This window comes from Otolemur garnettii, unplaced genomic scaffold (assembly GCF_000181295.1).
Source record: "Otolemur garnettii isolate 467f Iridium unplaced genomic scaffold, OtoGar3 scaffold00003, whole genome shotgun sequence".
NCBI classification, from domain to species: Eukaryota; Metazoa; Chordata; class Mammalia; order Primates; family Galagidae; genus Otolemur; species Otolemur garnettii.
Genome location: NW_003852398.1, coordinates 8191484 through 8206435, shown reverse-complemented (window position 1 = coordinate 8206435; position 14952 = coordinate 8191484). Strand labels below are relative to the sequence as shown.

The 14952-nt window shown below is 45.8% G+C and overlaps 1 protein-coding gene across 2 annotated transcripts in view; it reads right to left on the bottom strand.

The window, feature by feature from the left end:
- Positions 1 to 14952, bottom strand: part of SLIT3 (slit guidance ligand 3) — a 620424-nt gene that overhangs the window by 152678 nt on the left and 452794 nt on the right. The gene's annotated exons all lie outside the window — the stretch shown is intronic.

Sequence of the window (14952 nt, the reverse complement as noted above, 5' to 3'; positions counted from 1 at the left end):
CTAGGATGCCAATCACGGATTACTGCCCTCATTGTGGAGATGGAAACAGTCATTTTGCTTAAAGACACGCAAATCTACAAAGGTGGTGCCCTTGTATTATGCATGAGGAGGGTGAGCGACAGAGAGGGTAACTCACTTCGCCAAGGCCCACAGCTTCTATGCACTCTGTCGCCACAATCTCCCCGTCCTGTCCACCGCGTGTATCACCTCACACGTGATGCCACGTGGATGGGTTAGTCTGTGTTCTCTAGGCATCTTCCACGTCTCCCAGCACATCTTATCTCCTGGGAGTCCGTGAGCTCTGTGAGGACAGGGTCTCTACATCTCCTCTCTCGTGCATCTCCAGGCCTGTGATGGAAAGCCTATGGTGCCACGTGAGCACTGATGGATACTTTCAAACAGGGAGAAGTGAGGAGAAATGTGTGAGCTCCAGAAATGAGCCAGAATGAAATAAGGAGGCTGAAGAATAAAATCAGGCCACGAGCAAGTCCAGCCTGGGCTGACCCTTCCACAGGGACCTACTAGGGAAGGCCAGGAGAAGCATAGCAGCCCAGGAAGCCATCTGCACAGGTGGAAACATCCTGCAGCAGGGGGTCTTTTCAGGTCAGTTAGTTTATCAATGACCCACACGAGAGACAATATCATATGGGAAGCTGGTCTTAGTGCTCAGCTCTCTGACCCCCCTACCTGACCCACTGAGCGGGAGCCCAATACAGCCCTTCCCAGTGGCCGCTTGTTCCAGTGCTCATCTCTCTCTGCTTCTCCCAGGATCACATCAGACATCCACATCTCAATAACCCAATTCCTCCGGTCTTCTCTTAGCCTTCCACTGGCCCTGAAATGATCCTTTCTTTGGAAACCTTCCTTAGTCAAGCAGACTTCTGCTGTCCTGGGCTCGTGGTAAAGACAGTATCTCTTCCCTGTCAGGTGTCCTCTGCATAAGCGATGCAAAGGCGGGCATGTTTTCTATCTTGTGTATTTCTACAGCCCCATAACCTGGTCCATGTGTGGTTTGAATCAAGCCTTACTATTCTCTAGTTGTGTGGCCTTGGGCAAGTTATCAACACCTCTCGTCCACAGGTTCTGTACGTGTGGAAGGAAGCAGGTCACAGCACCTACCTCACATGAGGGTAAAAGGCTTAGTAGCGTGTGCTCAGTCAATAGAAGCTCCATTCCGGTGACACTGGTGGAGTGAATCTACTGCTGTCCTGGCCTTTTCTATTCCTTCTGCCTCCAATCTCCATGGAGACAGAAGTCCCTCACCCCAGAGTATTCCTCAACCTCCCCACCCCCACCCTGGGCTTACTCATCATTTGTGTAGCCAGGAGGAAGTGTGTTTACACAAAGGCACTGGGCCTAATTCTGTTTTTCTCCTTCCCTCCCATGTTAATTGTGCACCTGCCACGGGTGTGGCACTCTGTTAGGCATACAGCGTGATAGAGACGAATGAACAGATCACATACACACTGCCTGCCTCTGCCTGCACTAACTCACCAAAGTCGATATGTGGTATTTTATCAAGTTGAATCTACTTAGCTGTTTTTGTTTCACGTGGCTTATCTTTTCTGTGTGTGGAGGCGGGGGTGGGGGTTGTATCATCCTGTCCCTGTCCATCCAGAAAGCTTTCAAAATACCTCATCAGACGACATTGAAGACTTTGTCACTCCTATCGGAATAGGCTGTGCGCCCTGTCAGAGAGCTTCCTAGGGTGGGGTCTGTGCACCCCTACCTTCTTCACTGGAGTAGAAATGCTTCCAGGGCAAAAGTAAAGCATTCCTTTCCCCTCCTACCCATCTCAGAGTTCTGGGTGCCCGACTTGGGGGATACCAAGTTGGGGTGTTGACTGACCTCCAGACAAAAAATCTGAGCATTCTCCTTATCTCTTAAAGGGATGAGCAAGAAGCCTTTGCAGAGCAGAGCCTTCTTTCCGACCACGCCCAGCCACTCAACTCCAGGTGGAGGTCACGGTCCAGCTCTAATTTAGCTGAATGCACAGTACAGTGATACGCAGGGCTTTAACCGTAACTGCATCCGGCAGCGGTCCGGCAGCAATGACTTATTAATGTATTACTACACTGATATTTAAATGTGAGTTGTAATGAGAGCTATAAAACATTTATGATAATAGCAATTATTCCAGAGCCCAAATGACTAAACACAGTACTCAGACCTTCATGATTTGCTGCTTGGGGCTGACCGGTCCAGGGATGTCAGAAGGGTTGGCAACCCTCTGGATGCTGATCTCTAGGGCAGCTACAGTTTCGGTTTCTCTAATAAACACAGATTTATTTGATTTCTAGTCTTGGCAGCTTTTGCTCATGCATGGAGCACCGGGCTCTCTCTGGTTCTTGTGGCCTGGCCTAAGCAACTGGCGCTCCATGGAGAAATTATTGTTCTAACCCCAAGGTGGCAGAGCAGAGTGGTGAGCGTGGGCCATGAAGCAGAGACCTGGTTTAGAGTCTGGCTCTGCCACTTACAGCCTCTGCCATGACGGGTGAGTTTCTTACTCTCATTAACTTCCTTCTTTTACAACATGGAGATGATATGGAGGTCCTTATGAAAATTTTGAGACAGACGGTGTTAGGGCCTATTATCTCACTAACAAGAAACCCAGTCCTCTGCATCCTTTCTGATTTGTCCATCCAAGCTTCACCTTCTCAGTTTATTGGTGTTGCTGGGAGGGCTTCATTTGTTTCTCTCTGCGAGGATTTTACATTTCTTGTTTTCTTATGTATTTCAAAACTTTCATAGTGACCCACATAACAGCACGGGTGTCATAGAGCTTTAGTGTTGATTAAATGAGATGTTGCCAGTAATTGCCAGCACTGACTGACAGCTGATTGCATGCCAGACAGGCTCTGGGCTAAGGGTGCTATGTCGTACCCTCTCACGTAATTCCTCCAGTTACCCCAGGAAGCAGGGATTTCCTTACCATCTCCATTTCATGAATGAAGCAAGTGGTGGGGCCAAGATTTGAATCCAAGCAAATCCATCTCCTCTAGGGATGAGGCCTGTACTAGTTTCCTATTGTGGCTGTAACAGATGACCATGAATTTAGTGGCTTAAAGCAACACACATTTGGAGGTCAGAAGTCTAAAATAGGTTCACAGGGTCATGTTCCTTTCAGGGGCTTCAGGGGAAAAATTTGTTCCCTTGTCTTTTGCAGCTTGTAGAGCCACCCATGTCCCTTGGCTTGTGGGCCCTTCCTTGTGTCACTCTAACCTCTTGCTTTGCTTGTTACATTTACTACCCCACGGCTTCCTGCCTTCCTCTTACAATGACCCCGTGATTACATTTGGAGCACCTAAACAAACCAGGATAACCTCCCCCTTAATTTAGTCGCATTTACAAAGTTGATTTTGCTCTATGAGATAGCTGTTATAGATTTCTGGGGTGAGCATGAAGACATCTTTGGGGGACTATTATCAGCCAATAGCCTGCCTTTGGAATAAGGCACATTAAGCACTCAGCACACTGGCTGGTCACAGTCAACATTCAGTGATCCTTAGTTATCGTCATCACAGCTTGTGTGTGTTTAGCCCTTTACAGTCGACAACCCTGCTTCATATTTATCTCATCTGATAACCTGTAGCACTCGGAGGTTGCAATAACTGTCCCCATTTTACAGATGAGCAATTTGGGGCTGAGAAAAGTTATGAGAACTACCGAGGGAACGACAGGAGCTCCTGGTGGATTCAGGACTTGCTGTTCTTTCTTTCCTACCCCGCCCCCCTCCTCCTACCCCCAATTTTTCCACTGTCTCCTTTTAGGTCTAATTTGTCACTAAACTGTGGATAGTCTCTGTCGCCTCTATCCTAGTACCCAAAACTAGAACAGCTGCATGTAAGTCTTCCTGCCTCCTCTGCTGTACACCTCATTGAATTTTTATTTTTTTTGAGACAGAGTCTCACTCTGTCACCCTGGTAGAGTGCCATGGTGTCATTGCTCACAGAAACCTCAAACTCCTGGGCTCAAGTGATCCTCTTGCCTCAGCCTCCCGAGTAGCTAGGACTATAGGTGCCCACCATAATACCTGGCTATTTTTTCTATTTTTAATAGAGATGGGGTCTTGCTTTTGCTCAGGCCAGTCTCAAACTCCAGAACTCATGCAATCCACCTGCCTCGGCCTCCCAGAGGGCTAGGATTACAGGCGTGAGCCACCACACCTGGCCACCTCATTGAAAAGTAACTGACACCAAAATATAAGATTAGGTCTGACAGCAGTGCCCCTCCCATTCCCCCCTCTGGGTTTCGGGCCCATGCTAAGCTACAGTGACCTTGTCAGTCTCATCTTCTTTACTTCCACCTTCTGTTATCCTAGAATGTGGCTTCCACCTTGCTGCTCTGCTCCTTTGGAGATGCTTTGAGAAAATGTGCTTTCCCCCTAAATCACCCAGGTAGTAGTTAGAGATTTTTATCTAAGTAAACACTTTTAATGAGCACTTTCCATCAAGTCTCAAGCTCAAGTTCAGGGTCAAGTTAACTCTGTACATTTCATGGCTGTCCTGGCCTCCTCCTTTTCATACTAGCACAAGCTACAAAATGGGCATTTCAGGAATAAAGCCCCTCCATTTCCATGCTGTTCAAAAGACAGTCTACCTACCTTCCATTTCTCTTATAAAATCCTTGCCTCATTGTAAATCAGCAGTTCTCAGCCTGCCGGTCATGACCCCTTTGGAGGTTGAACGACCCTTTCACAGGGGTCACCTAAATACATCCTGCATATCAGATATTACATTGCAATTCATAACAGTAGCAAAATTATATTTATGAAGTAGCAACAAAAATAATTTTATGGTTGGGGGTCAGCACAACATGAAGAACTGTATTAAAGGGTCGTGGCATCAGGAAGGTTGAGAACCACTGCTCTAAATACTGCCAAGTATTTACACCAAGTCTCAGTTTGACCTGTATAGTGTCCAGCTGTTTTTTACCTTTTCCATTATTGGAGTGTAAATGCCTAATGAAAATCGGGCAGAAATCATTTTCCATATTAAAGTGATCCATTTGGTCCATGCAGCTCCTACCTATGGATCCCATCCTCTCTCAATTGTGAGCACTTGAAATGGGCATTAAACTTTTTTTTCTAGGCTGCTAGGGACAAGTGAAATTATTGTTTCCATAGTGTCCAAATAGAACCTTGGTACCCTGAAAGAGTTTATGCCTCCTCCTCTTTCTCAGCTAATTACCAGGGTCCTGAGGCAAGACAAGCCTCCCCAGCAATGACTAATATATGAGGATTCACATAATGGTCAGCGCCAGGGGTTGGCAAACAATGGCCCACAGGCCACCTCCCAACTAACGCAGCCTGTTCTCATAAGAAAGGGTTTTACTCGCTCATTTCTCCATTGTCCATGGCTGCTTTCGGATTACAATGGCTGAGTAGTTGCAGCAGAGACCATATGGCCTGCAAAGCTTAAAATATTTACTATCTGGCTTTTTATAAAAAAATCTTTGTTGGCCCTTGGCTGCTCCAGAACTGGACCATGCTGGTCCTGCGTTTGCCAGTGATTAAGTGTGACACACTGGGCATGTCACATAACTGCTTAGTAAGCAGAGATTAGGTTAGAGCAGTGGTTCTCAAGCCTCCTAATGCCTCCTAATGCTGCGACCCTTTAATACAGTCTCTCCTGTTGCAGTGACCCCCAGCCATAAAATTATTTTTGTTGCTACTTCATAACTGTAATTTTGCTACTGTTATGAATTGTAATGTAAATGCAGGATGTATTTTCATTGTTACAAAGGAGTCACGACCCACAGGTTGAGAACCACGGGGTTAGAGGCTTTCAAAACCTAAAACCAAAACCAAAAAACATTTTTAGGAACCTCCTAGGGCAGTTAATAGAACTGGGATTCTAAGTGGGGAGTCTAACTCTCACCTTGTAAGACTGGTCCCAATGCTTTTGGAACCTGCAATGCTGGGATGGAACCAGAACCCCTGGTTTTGGAACCAGGGCCAGGAGATGGCCCTGCTCAAGAGATAGGGCAGGGGAACCCACCTGGGTCGGGTGTCAAGAAACTTGGGCAGTGGTTCTCAAAGTGTGGTCCCCAGAGCAGCAGCAGCACCTGGGAACTTGTTATGCACCTGGGTGGTGCATATTCTCAGCCGCCCCTGATCCACCTCCCCTGCTCCATCTCCCCCCCCCCCCGCCCCCTGATCTACTGAATCAGAAACCCTGGGGTGGGTCCCAGCCTTGTGTGTTTAATGATCCCTCCAGAGGAGTCTCATGCAAGCTCATGTTTGAGAACCACTGAACTAGGGAAAAAGCTTAGAGCCTTTACCCAAGTGTAGAGGGTTGTACATAGGATGCTCTCTTGCCACAACTGGGATACAGAAAGGTCCTTTGGGGGAAGGCAGGGTGCTTTTGCATTTCGGAAGAGGCTCACATGCTGAAGTAGCAGACAGTCCTCAATACACAACTCGCCCAGCTTGGCTTCTGGCCCCAGCCCTCTGCTGTTCCTGCAGAGTGTTAACACGTGGCTCTCCCTTGCATCACTCAAGATAGCCATCTTTGATTCAGAGGAGCTAAGTCCAGCTGCAGCCAAGCCACCCTGGCAACCTTAATAAGGCTGACATTTCCCTCTGTCTCCTCCGATTAGGCCATCGCTTTATCACTCTGTGCTTTCCTGGCTCTGGGTGTAATCTGCATGTTGTGTGTCCATAACACCATGTAATTGGCTTTAATGCAACAATATTATCTGTGAGCATGTATCACGTAATTGCAAAATCAGGCATCTGCAGTAAGTGCCATTGCAGCTTCCCAGCATGTCAACCTTCCTGGCATACTCTTGCAATGCCTCCTCTTAACCTTTACCCAAATGGGGACCCAGGCTTCTTGGGTCAGATAGATCCTCTTGGCAGACTGGCCTATTCCTGCCCTCTCACAAGGCAAGCTGGCTTCTCCCTAAGGCTAGGTAAGCAAGGTGTTTCTCCCTTTAATGGTCCTAGAGAAGGGACTCTTGGTGAGTCAACAGCTACCATCTCAACAAGATGTCAATTTTAAGTGGGTGCAGAGATACCCTGACTTGTACTTATAAACATGGGTGTCCAATGGCCAGCATGCCAAGCCTGGAAGGAGGGAAATCTCCAGCAGTACCTGTCCTGAATTCACAGAGATGGACACAATTGAAGTAGGCAGACTCCTTTCTGGAAGAGCAGCTGAGTGTAAATAGTGTGGCTGGACCCACAGCTATCTACACAATCAGTGGGGGGATGATGGGCATAGAGGGGTTCTGGTAGCATGTGGGTAAAAGGAGAGAGGTCAGAGCTCATGGCTGCTGATCCTTCTTGCTTAGCTCAGGCAGGCAAGGCGGTGAGGAATGAAACCGAGGACCCTCCAGGTCTTTGGGTCTGTCCTTTAGGAGGCTGTCCTCCTCTCTGGCTCACATGGCAAAGCCACACTGGCTCTTCTTGGTCTTGCTGGGTGACACCTGGGGCCTACAGAGGCTGACCAGGCCTTCAAATGCTGAAGCTTTGGGAATGTGAATGCTATTGGCCATCTCAGCTTTATTAAAATATGTGTAGATGGCTTCTCTTTATGGACTTGGCCCTGGGAGAACCCACATTGAATTGCCCAGGAGGCCTCGAAAGCTGAGAGAAGCAGCTCCAAGCCTGTTCCCCAGCTCAGGGCCCAGGCTATCCTCACACCTCTTCCTCAGCACCCTGCTACTGTTAGATGAAACTCCCTACACTGTCTCCCTCCTATCATGCTTGAACTTGCCTTTCCCTCCCAGCTGTGCACTGCTCTGATTTGCCTAGGGGTGCTAGACAACTCCAGAAGTCAGGAAGGAAGAGGATACAATGATGCATCCTTTGAGAAAACCTCAAGAGAATGTTATAGGTTCTCCCAGGAACTCTCTCCTTTCCTCTAATGAGAGAGATGAGGAAAGGATATTGCTTTGAAGTGGTTCTGCCAAGATCTTCCCATAAAGATGTGCATGATGCCCATTGTAACAGCAGTGATAATGCTGATACTGTTCATTGTTTGCTATATGCCAGGACCAGGCTGAGTGCTTTTCATACATTATTTCACTTAATTCTCCCTGAGAAATTAGCTAGCATCATTTCCATTTGGAAGCCCAGAAAGTTCAACCATTTCTGCCTAGATCACACAGCTTAGGGACAGGTGGACCCAACGTTCAAAGCCTGGAGGTGTGACATCAGGACCTATATTTTTTAACCATTATGCAAAACTTCCCCTTGCAGGATTATTTTTAGACAGCTGTCCAATTTCTATTTCTTCTCAACATAGAGAGAATGAGAGAATAAGGAGAGAATAAGGAGAATCTTGTCAGTGTGTGATGGACCCACTCGTTACTGCCTTTGATGTGTGGGGACTGCAGTGCTTGCCTCACTGTGGGGGCTGCTACAAGGCCACAGCCCCACACAACACTCCTCCCATCAGAGGAGCAGGCAGAGCTCAGCACAGAGAGTCAGGGCAATGGGGAAGAGAGGATAACTAGGCATCACAGCCTTATGAGGTCAAGGTTTGGCTGACACATCTGAGTGTTGCAAACAGCCCAGTGGCCCTTATGTGGGATGGGTTGATTAGAATACTTAGGAATACCAAGAAAAACTGGGTATTAAGAAGAGTACAGCTCTGCTCATTAAGAAAAGCTCATCTTTTGCCCATGTGCAGGGGGCAATGGGTCTCTGAGGGCACCTGAGGCTGGAGGAATTAGAGAGGTATAGGAAAGAGGGAGAGGAGAGGCCAGGTGGGAAGCCACCTCCTTCACACGCTCACACTCTAGGACTATCCTGGGTGCTGCAGATTACTGAGCTCTTTGGTCTCCCTGTGGACCGTTTAAATTAAAGCTCATAACCATTGTGTGGGCATATAATGAAAACAACTGATGCTGCACTGATTAGTCCATTACTCTCAACTGTTAGAAAACATAATGATCTCACAAGGGGCCTTATTCACTGACGTATAGCAGTTGAGCTCTCATTTGACACCTCAAGTTAGCAGCCAAAGCAATAACAGCTGGGGTTTTTGTCTCAATATTTGTACCCGACTCTAAAGTGATTTGGCACCGGGTGAGCGTTATTTTTAAACACACAGCTCTCGCCGCCAAGTAACATTTTAAATGGTCTCCAGGTGTCATGTAAAACCTACAGAAATAAATAAAAACAATCAGCTGCCAATTTGGGCCTTTGATGATATGGATTCCTTAACAAAAGGGCTTGTCTTTGGTTCTTCTTTCATTATATATTCATACGATGACAGGCAGAAATTCATCTCCCTCCACTCAGCAGAGCCTTGGTGTTGAAAGAAAAGAAAACCTCTCCCCCCCAAAATATTAAAAAGTGGAAGATCAAAAGAGAAAGATGAATCCTCAAATCCTGCCACTGCTCAGTCAGAGGCACAGTGGCATAAGTATTCACGAAGCTCTAGTGTTTTGGGTCCCTTGATTCTAAAAACCCCTTACTCATTCATTGAAATGACTACAGATATTGCCTAGTGGTGATTCAGAATTGTCCGACTGCCTTCCAATGATGGAGTTAATTATAAACTGGATCTAAAATGACCACACAAATGATATGGCCTTGGTTTCCCAATTCTATTGCACCTATAGCCTATAGGACCCTTGGGACCTTGTCTACTATGTTATTTAGAAGCCAGTTGACTGCCACCATGCCAAGATGTCCACATGGGCCCAAGTTGAAAGAGTGACCTCCCATTTACATAAGCGGACAGTGGTGTTTGCAGGTGTGAATAGAAGATACAGTTTCCACCTCAGCTACATGGGCACCTAGCTCAGTAAGAGAAAGAAAGAAAATTTTAAATGCCCACTAACGTGTATACTAAGTGAGGACAGACAGCAAGGCTGTTTTGTGCCCTGCTGAGTAGCCAGAGTCTGGCCTAGTGTTTGGCATGGAGGAAGAATCAATATTTACTGAATGGGTGGGTGAGTTTCAAAATATGAAGAACTATGTTTTGGGCATCTTTTGAAACAAATAAATTTCCACTGTGAACAGCCTTTCAGGCTGATCCAGGACAAATTCAACTGCCTAGGTAGTGAGGCTTGTCATACATACAAGGGAGTGGCCTGCATGGGGACTGAAGTAACACAGCCTTACTAAACGGGATCTTCACTTCTTGTTTTGAGGGACTGTGCTATGCTAGAGACATCTAGAATTTTCCTATGAAGTCTCCTGTTTTTTTAAATATTGGCAACCTAACCTCACCAATTAAGGAAGAAAACCCACAAGTGAAATACCCAGGGGCTGGATTTGGCTTACAGGTGCCAAATTTTTGGTCTCCGAACCAAACAAATTAATTCAGCAATTAGAATCAGAAAAATATATACAGTGGAACCTCGGTAAGTTGACCACCCAAGGCACTGTAACAAACGGGTCAACATAGGGAGGTGGTCAACGTAAAAATCTAGGCTTACTGTACTGATATGTACATGTGGTGCATGTCCGGCCTATGAAAATTCGATCAATTTAAGGAGGTGGTCAATGCCAGGAGGTGGTCAACTATGGAGACTCTATAGTATTAAGAAAATTCAATATTTTGATGGCACTGTGTTGAAATGTGGCTACAGCCTTCCTTCTCTATTTGGTCCCCTGCAGAGCAGCCATGAGCTGGGATACATTATGGGAATCTGCTGTACAAATGAACTGTGTTTGAATGACTTAAAATGATTCAGTGTTTTTTCACTGCTACCATCATTACCTGGGGACAAAGGGCCCTGAAGAAGTTTCTGTCTGTAAGGGAAAGACTGTTCTGTCAGGCAGGTGTGCTCTTGCCTGGCTTTACATGCTACTCATCAGTTTTGAGGCGAAACATATAAGTCATTTCCCACGCACAGTTCAGAACTCAGCCACTGCAGAGCTGTTAGCAGAAAAATCTGCACAGTGGGTGTGAGGTTCTGTTTCTGGCTTGTTACCCTTTGATACTGGCAAGGAAGGGATTCTCTCAGGGAGCTGGGTGCAATGTATACCTTGGGTTTTGGGGGCCAGCACGAATGGACAGGGAACTCCAGTGTTTACTCTCTGGGTTTCTGGTCACCTCTGGTAGCTGGGGATCAATGATGTGGAATTTGATATTGTCACAGATCGCCCTCTGATTGGACAGCAACTTGCTGGGGGACTAGGGAGGGCACTCCCCTAAGCAGTGACCAAAGGCCAAGGGGGTGTTGTTCCCATGAAGAAGGCAAAATGTTCCCTCTGGCAAAATGCTGGCGATTAGGGGATGATGACATCAATAGGACATAAAGGCTGGCTTCACTAATTTCGTTTCTTGTCTAATATAGGGAAACGCAGACAGCAATAACAAGCACTGGATAAAGAGCCAAAGGACCTGTTTTCTGGCTTAAGTTCCTCCATGAATTTTTTTTTTTTTCTTATGGCTGTGGGCAAGTCATTTAACCTTTGTAGGGGAGTTTCTTTCTTTTAAAATGAAGTGGTAGAACCAGTTGACCTCCAGGGCCTTTTCCAGCCTACGATTTCGCTTCCACTTCCAATTGAGTTGGTATTGGCTCTAAATTGGCATTTCTGGATTGGGAATAATTTTCCAGACGGCAGTAGAAGTGGTCATGGATGCCCAGATCTGCCCAGCTCTGCACAAAGGCAGGACATCTGGCCAAACTCTGAAAGTCACAACCAGCCCCCACTGCACAGCACGTGAAGTGGTTATGCACAGTCGGCTCTTTTTCTTTCTCTCCTTATGCAGATACCTGGCTCAGCTTCCGTGGGGTTAATGGGCTTGCTTCTGCAACTGACTGCCTCATCTCCAGCTTATGTACAGTCAGTGACCGGGGTGATTTTTCTAGCCAGTTGACTTTAGAGAAGTCATTTGCAAGGCTGAGGAAAGTAAGTCATGAGCATCAGGAAACTAATTCATGCACAGGGCATTTTGCTCTGGTGGGTGATGATTTTAATGATCACACTCGTGGGTTCCAATGGAAATTAGTCTTTTGTGGGCACAAGACTCAGATGTTTAAATTAAGAAAGAGAAAGGAAAGAGTGGGAAGTTGAGGGGAGTGGCAGATATTTCAAAGATTTACTTTCAGACAATACACTGTTTAAACAGTGACGTGAAATGGCCCGAGTAGTTTGGAGCAGATAGTAGCAGCATGGAAGCAGGCTTGGTGGCAGCTACGGTGATCTGCAGAAGACACGCCCTGTCCTAATGGGGCATCCACCAACACTAACTTTTAAAACCTGACCTGTCCAACGTAGTAGTCATTGGCTAAATGTGGTGATTTAAATTGGAATTAAAATTAAATAAAGATTTAAACATTTGATTTCTGGGCAGCACCTGTGGCTCAAAGGAGTAGGGCACTAGCCCCATGTGCCAGAGGTGGGGGATTCAAACCCAGCCCCAGCCAAAAACTGGAAAAAAAAAAAAAAAGAAAAAAATTCGATCTCTCAGCTTCATGAGCCACACACTAAATGTTTAAGATGCTGTGCGGTCAGGGGCTCCCATACTGGACAGGACAGAGATGCAGTATTTTCTTCATCAGACAGTTCTGGTGGAGAGCACAGTTCAGCTTCAGGAGACTGCAGCCACGTGGCAGCCTAGGGTGGTCATAGCTTCTAGATAGTCACTGGAAATTGAACTTACACACTTTTACTTGAAATTACCTGAGTCTTATATGTTGGAAATAAATTCTAATGTTTTTGAACACTGGAAAGTTCCAAATAAATTGAAAAACAACCAAACACCACACCTGCTGGTTTCATTCAATCCATGGGCTCACAGTTGAGGTCTCCTAACTTAGTTATAAGTCAGAAGAAAAAGGACTCTATGATGAGTCTGAAGAATCTGAATATGACCCTGGAGAAGTAGAACTGTGTTCCCTTCATCCTTCCACCTCCCCATCCCTGACTCCTCGGTGCCTTCAAAGACATTCTCCCCAGCTGTGTCTCCACCACCTGTCCCATGCTGTCCTTTCTTTTATAAAGACAACCAGCAGGAGGGGGCCAATTCCTGCATGAATTCTAAGGATCTTGGCTGTTAGGACTCAGTTCTATAGAGTAGTGGGCTCTCAGCTGCTCTGACCTTGGGCATCTAGGGTGGGAATGGCAGCAGCTGTCGTGGGCAAGTTTGGTTGTTCTAGGGTGACATGGCCCTTGGCTTGGAGCTCAGGAGCTCCATGAGATAAGTGGTGATAAAGATGCAAGATATTCACTAAACATGCTCAAATGCTGGTCACTAAAGCCACTGAAGAAAGGGCAGAGGCTGACCACTGGTGCATGAGCAACTCTGCAAATCAGCACAGAGGCTCCGTCTTAGGAGCAAATGACCACCGTGTGCCTTTGGCAGCTCTGTGGCATTTCCCCACCAGCTTCTCCATCCTGCCTAAGAGAAAACCCTCAAGGATACAGAGCTATTTTTCCATTTAGCCTTTTTTTTTTCTTTTTGAGACAGAGTTTCACTATGTTGCCCTGGGTAGAGTGCTGTCACAGCTCACAGCAACCTCAAATTCTTGGGCTTAAGTGATTCCCTTGCCTCAGCTTCCTAAGTAGCTGGGACTACAGGCACCTGCCACATGCCTGGCTATTTGTCGTTGTTGTTGCTCTTATAGTTGTCATTGTTGTTTGGCAGGCTTGGGCCAGGTTTGAATCCACTGAGCCCTGGTGTACGTAGCTGGTGCCCTAGCCCCTGAGTTACAGGAGCCGAGCCTCCAATTTAGTTTTTGGTGGGACAAAGGAAACCAAAAGGCTGTACCCACATCAAGTCTGTCAAGTCCAAATTTCAGCCCAAACCTGGTAGCTGGGGTCTGTGGCCCATAGGGACAGCAAGACCTCTGTGACCTGACTCTGCCTAAGCGCCACTCACAGGAGAAGCTGTTAACAGGAGGTTTGTTGATTCAAGATCTTTTGCTGATGGAGAATAATTCAAATCTTCACCATGGCCTTTTAGCCTTGGAATGTATACCATTACATTTTCAACGTCAGGGACAAAACTAGCCTTTGGTTGGCAGGAGAATGAAATCAACTGGAAATCACAAGGAATTCCCAGATTCTACTACACACTTTAAGGATTAAAGTGCTGCTTATTTTAATGGAAAAAAATTACTTTCGATTTCAAAGTAATTTTTGCTTTTTCCTTAAGCTGGTGTTCTCAAAACCAAGCTAGTCATTTTAAGAGCATGCCTGTCATCAAAGTTTGAATACAATGACCATGAAGGGGGTATAGGTTGGACAGTACAAGAGCACTTAACAGAAAACCCAGCTCCTTTCCTGGTATTCCGAAGGCTGCATGGAAGTTACCAATATTTTCTACAACATGCAATTTTAGTCCTGCTTGCATGAGCAAGCCACAATTTTCAGTATGGTACCACAAAAAAAAAAATAATGCTCTGGAGATACTTTAAGATTTTCATTAAGCAATGACAGTTCTATATTCAAAACTATGACATGACTGGACACTCTGATCTCAAAAATTACGGAAACCAAATGTTTGCATTTTCCCAGAGAAACCCAGGTGAAACATTTTGCAAATTACAAAAAGGAGGCTTTTCTCTGTTAGAACACCCCAATTTTCACCATCACTCTGATTTCTGATCCTTATTAAAAAGAAAAATCACCATTTAGCTGGAAAAATACAAAAGCAACAAAAACAAAACTAATGTAAAAAGTGGACTGATGAAGTAAAATACTACATTGTTCAACATTTAAAATTATTCTAGTGTCACTACAACCTTAGTTCTGGTTCAGGGACAAGACAGAGACTCAAGACCAGCGTTTTCAACGTTGTTTAATCTCATGGCACACTTGAATCTATAGTTAAACTTCCATAATACACTTAAATTATATTGATACAAAAAAGAGCAAAAAGAATATCTTACTATGCTGTGAACTCCTTCAGAAAATAATTTTATTAATGATTTTTAAAAATTTTTGCAGCCCACCTAAGATCCTCTTACGGCACCCCAGTGTGCCATGGCACACTTCAAAATCACTGCTCTAGAGCAGGTGTCCTTAAACTATGGCCC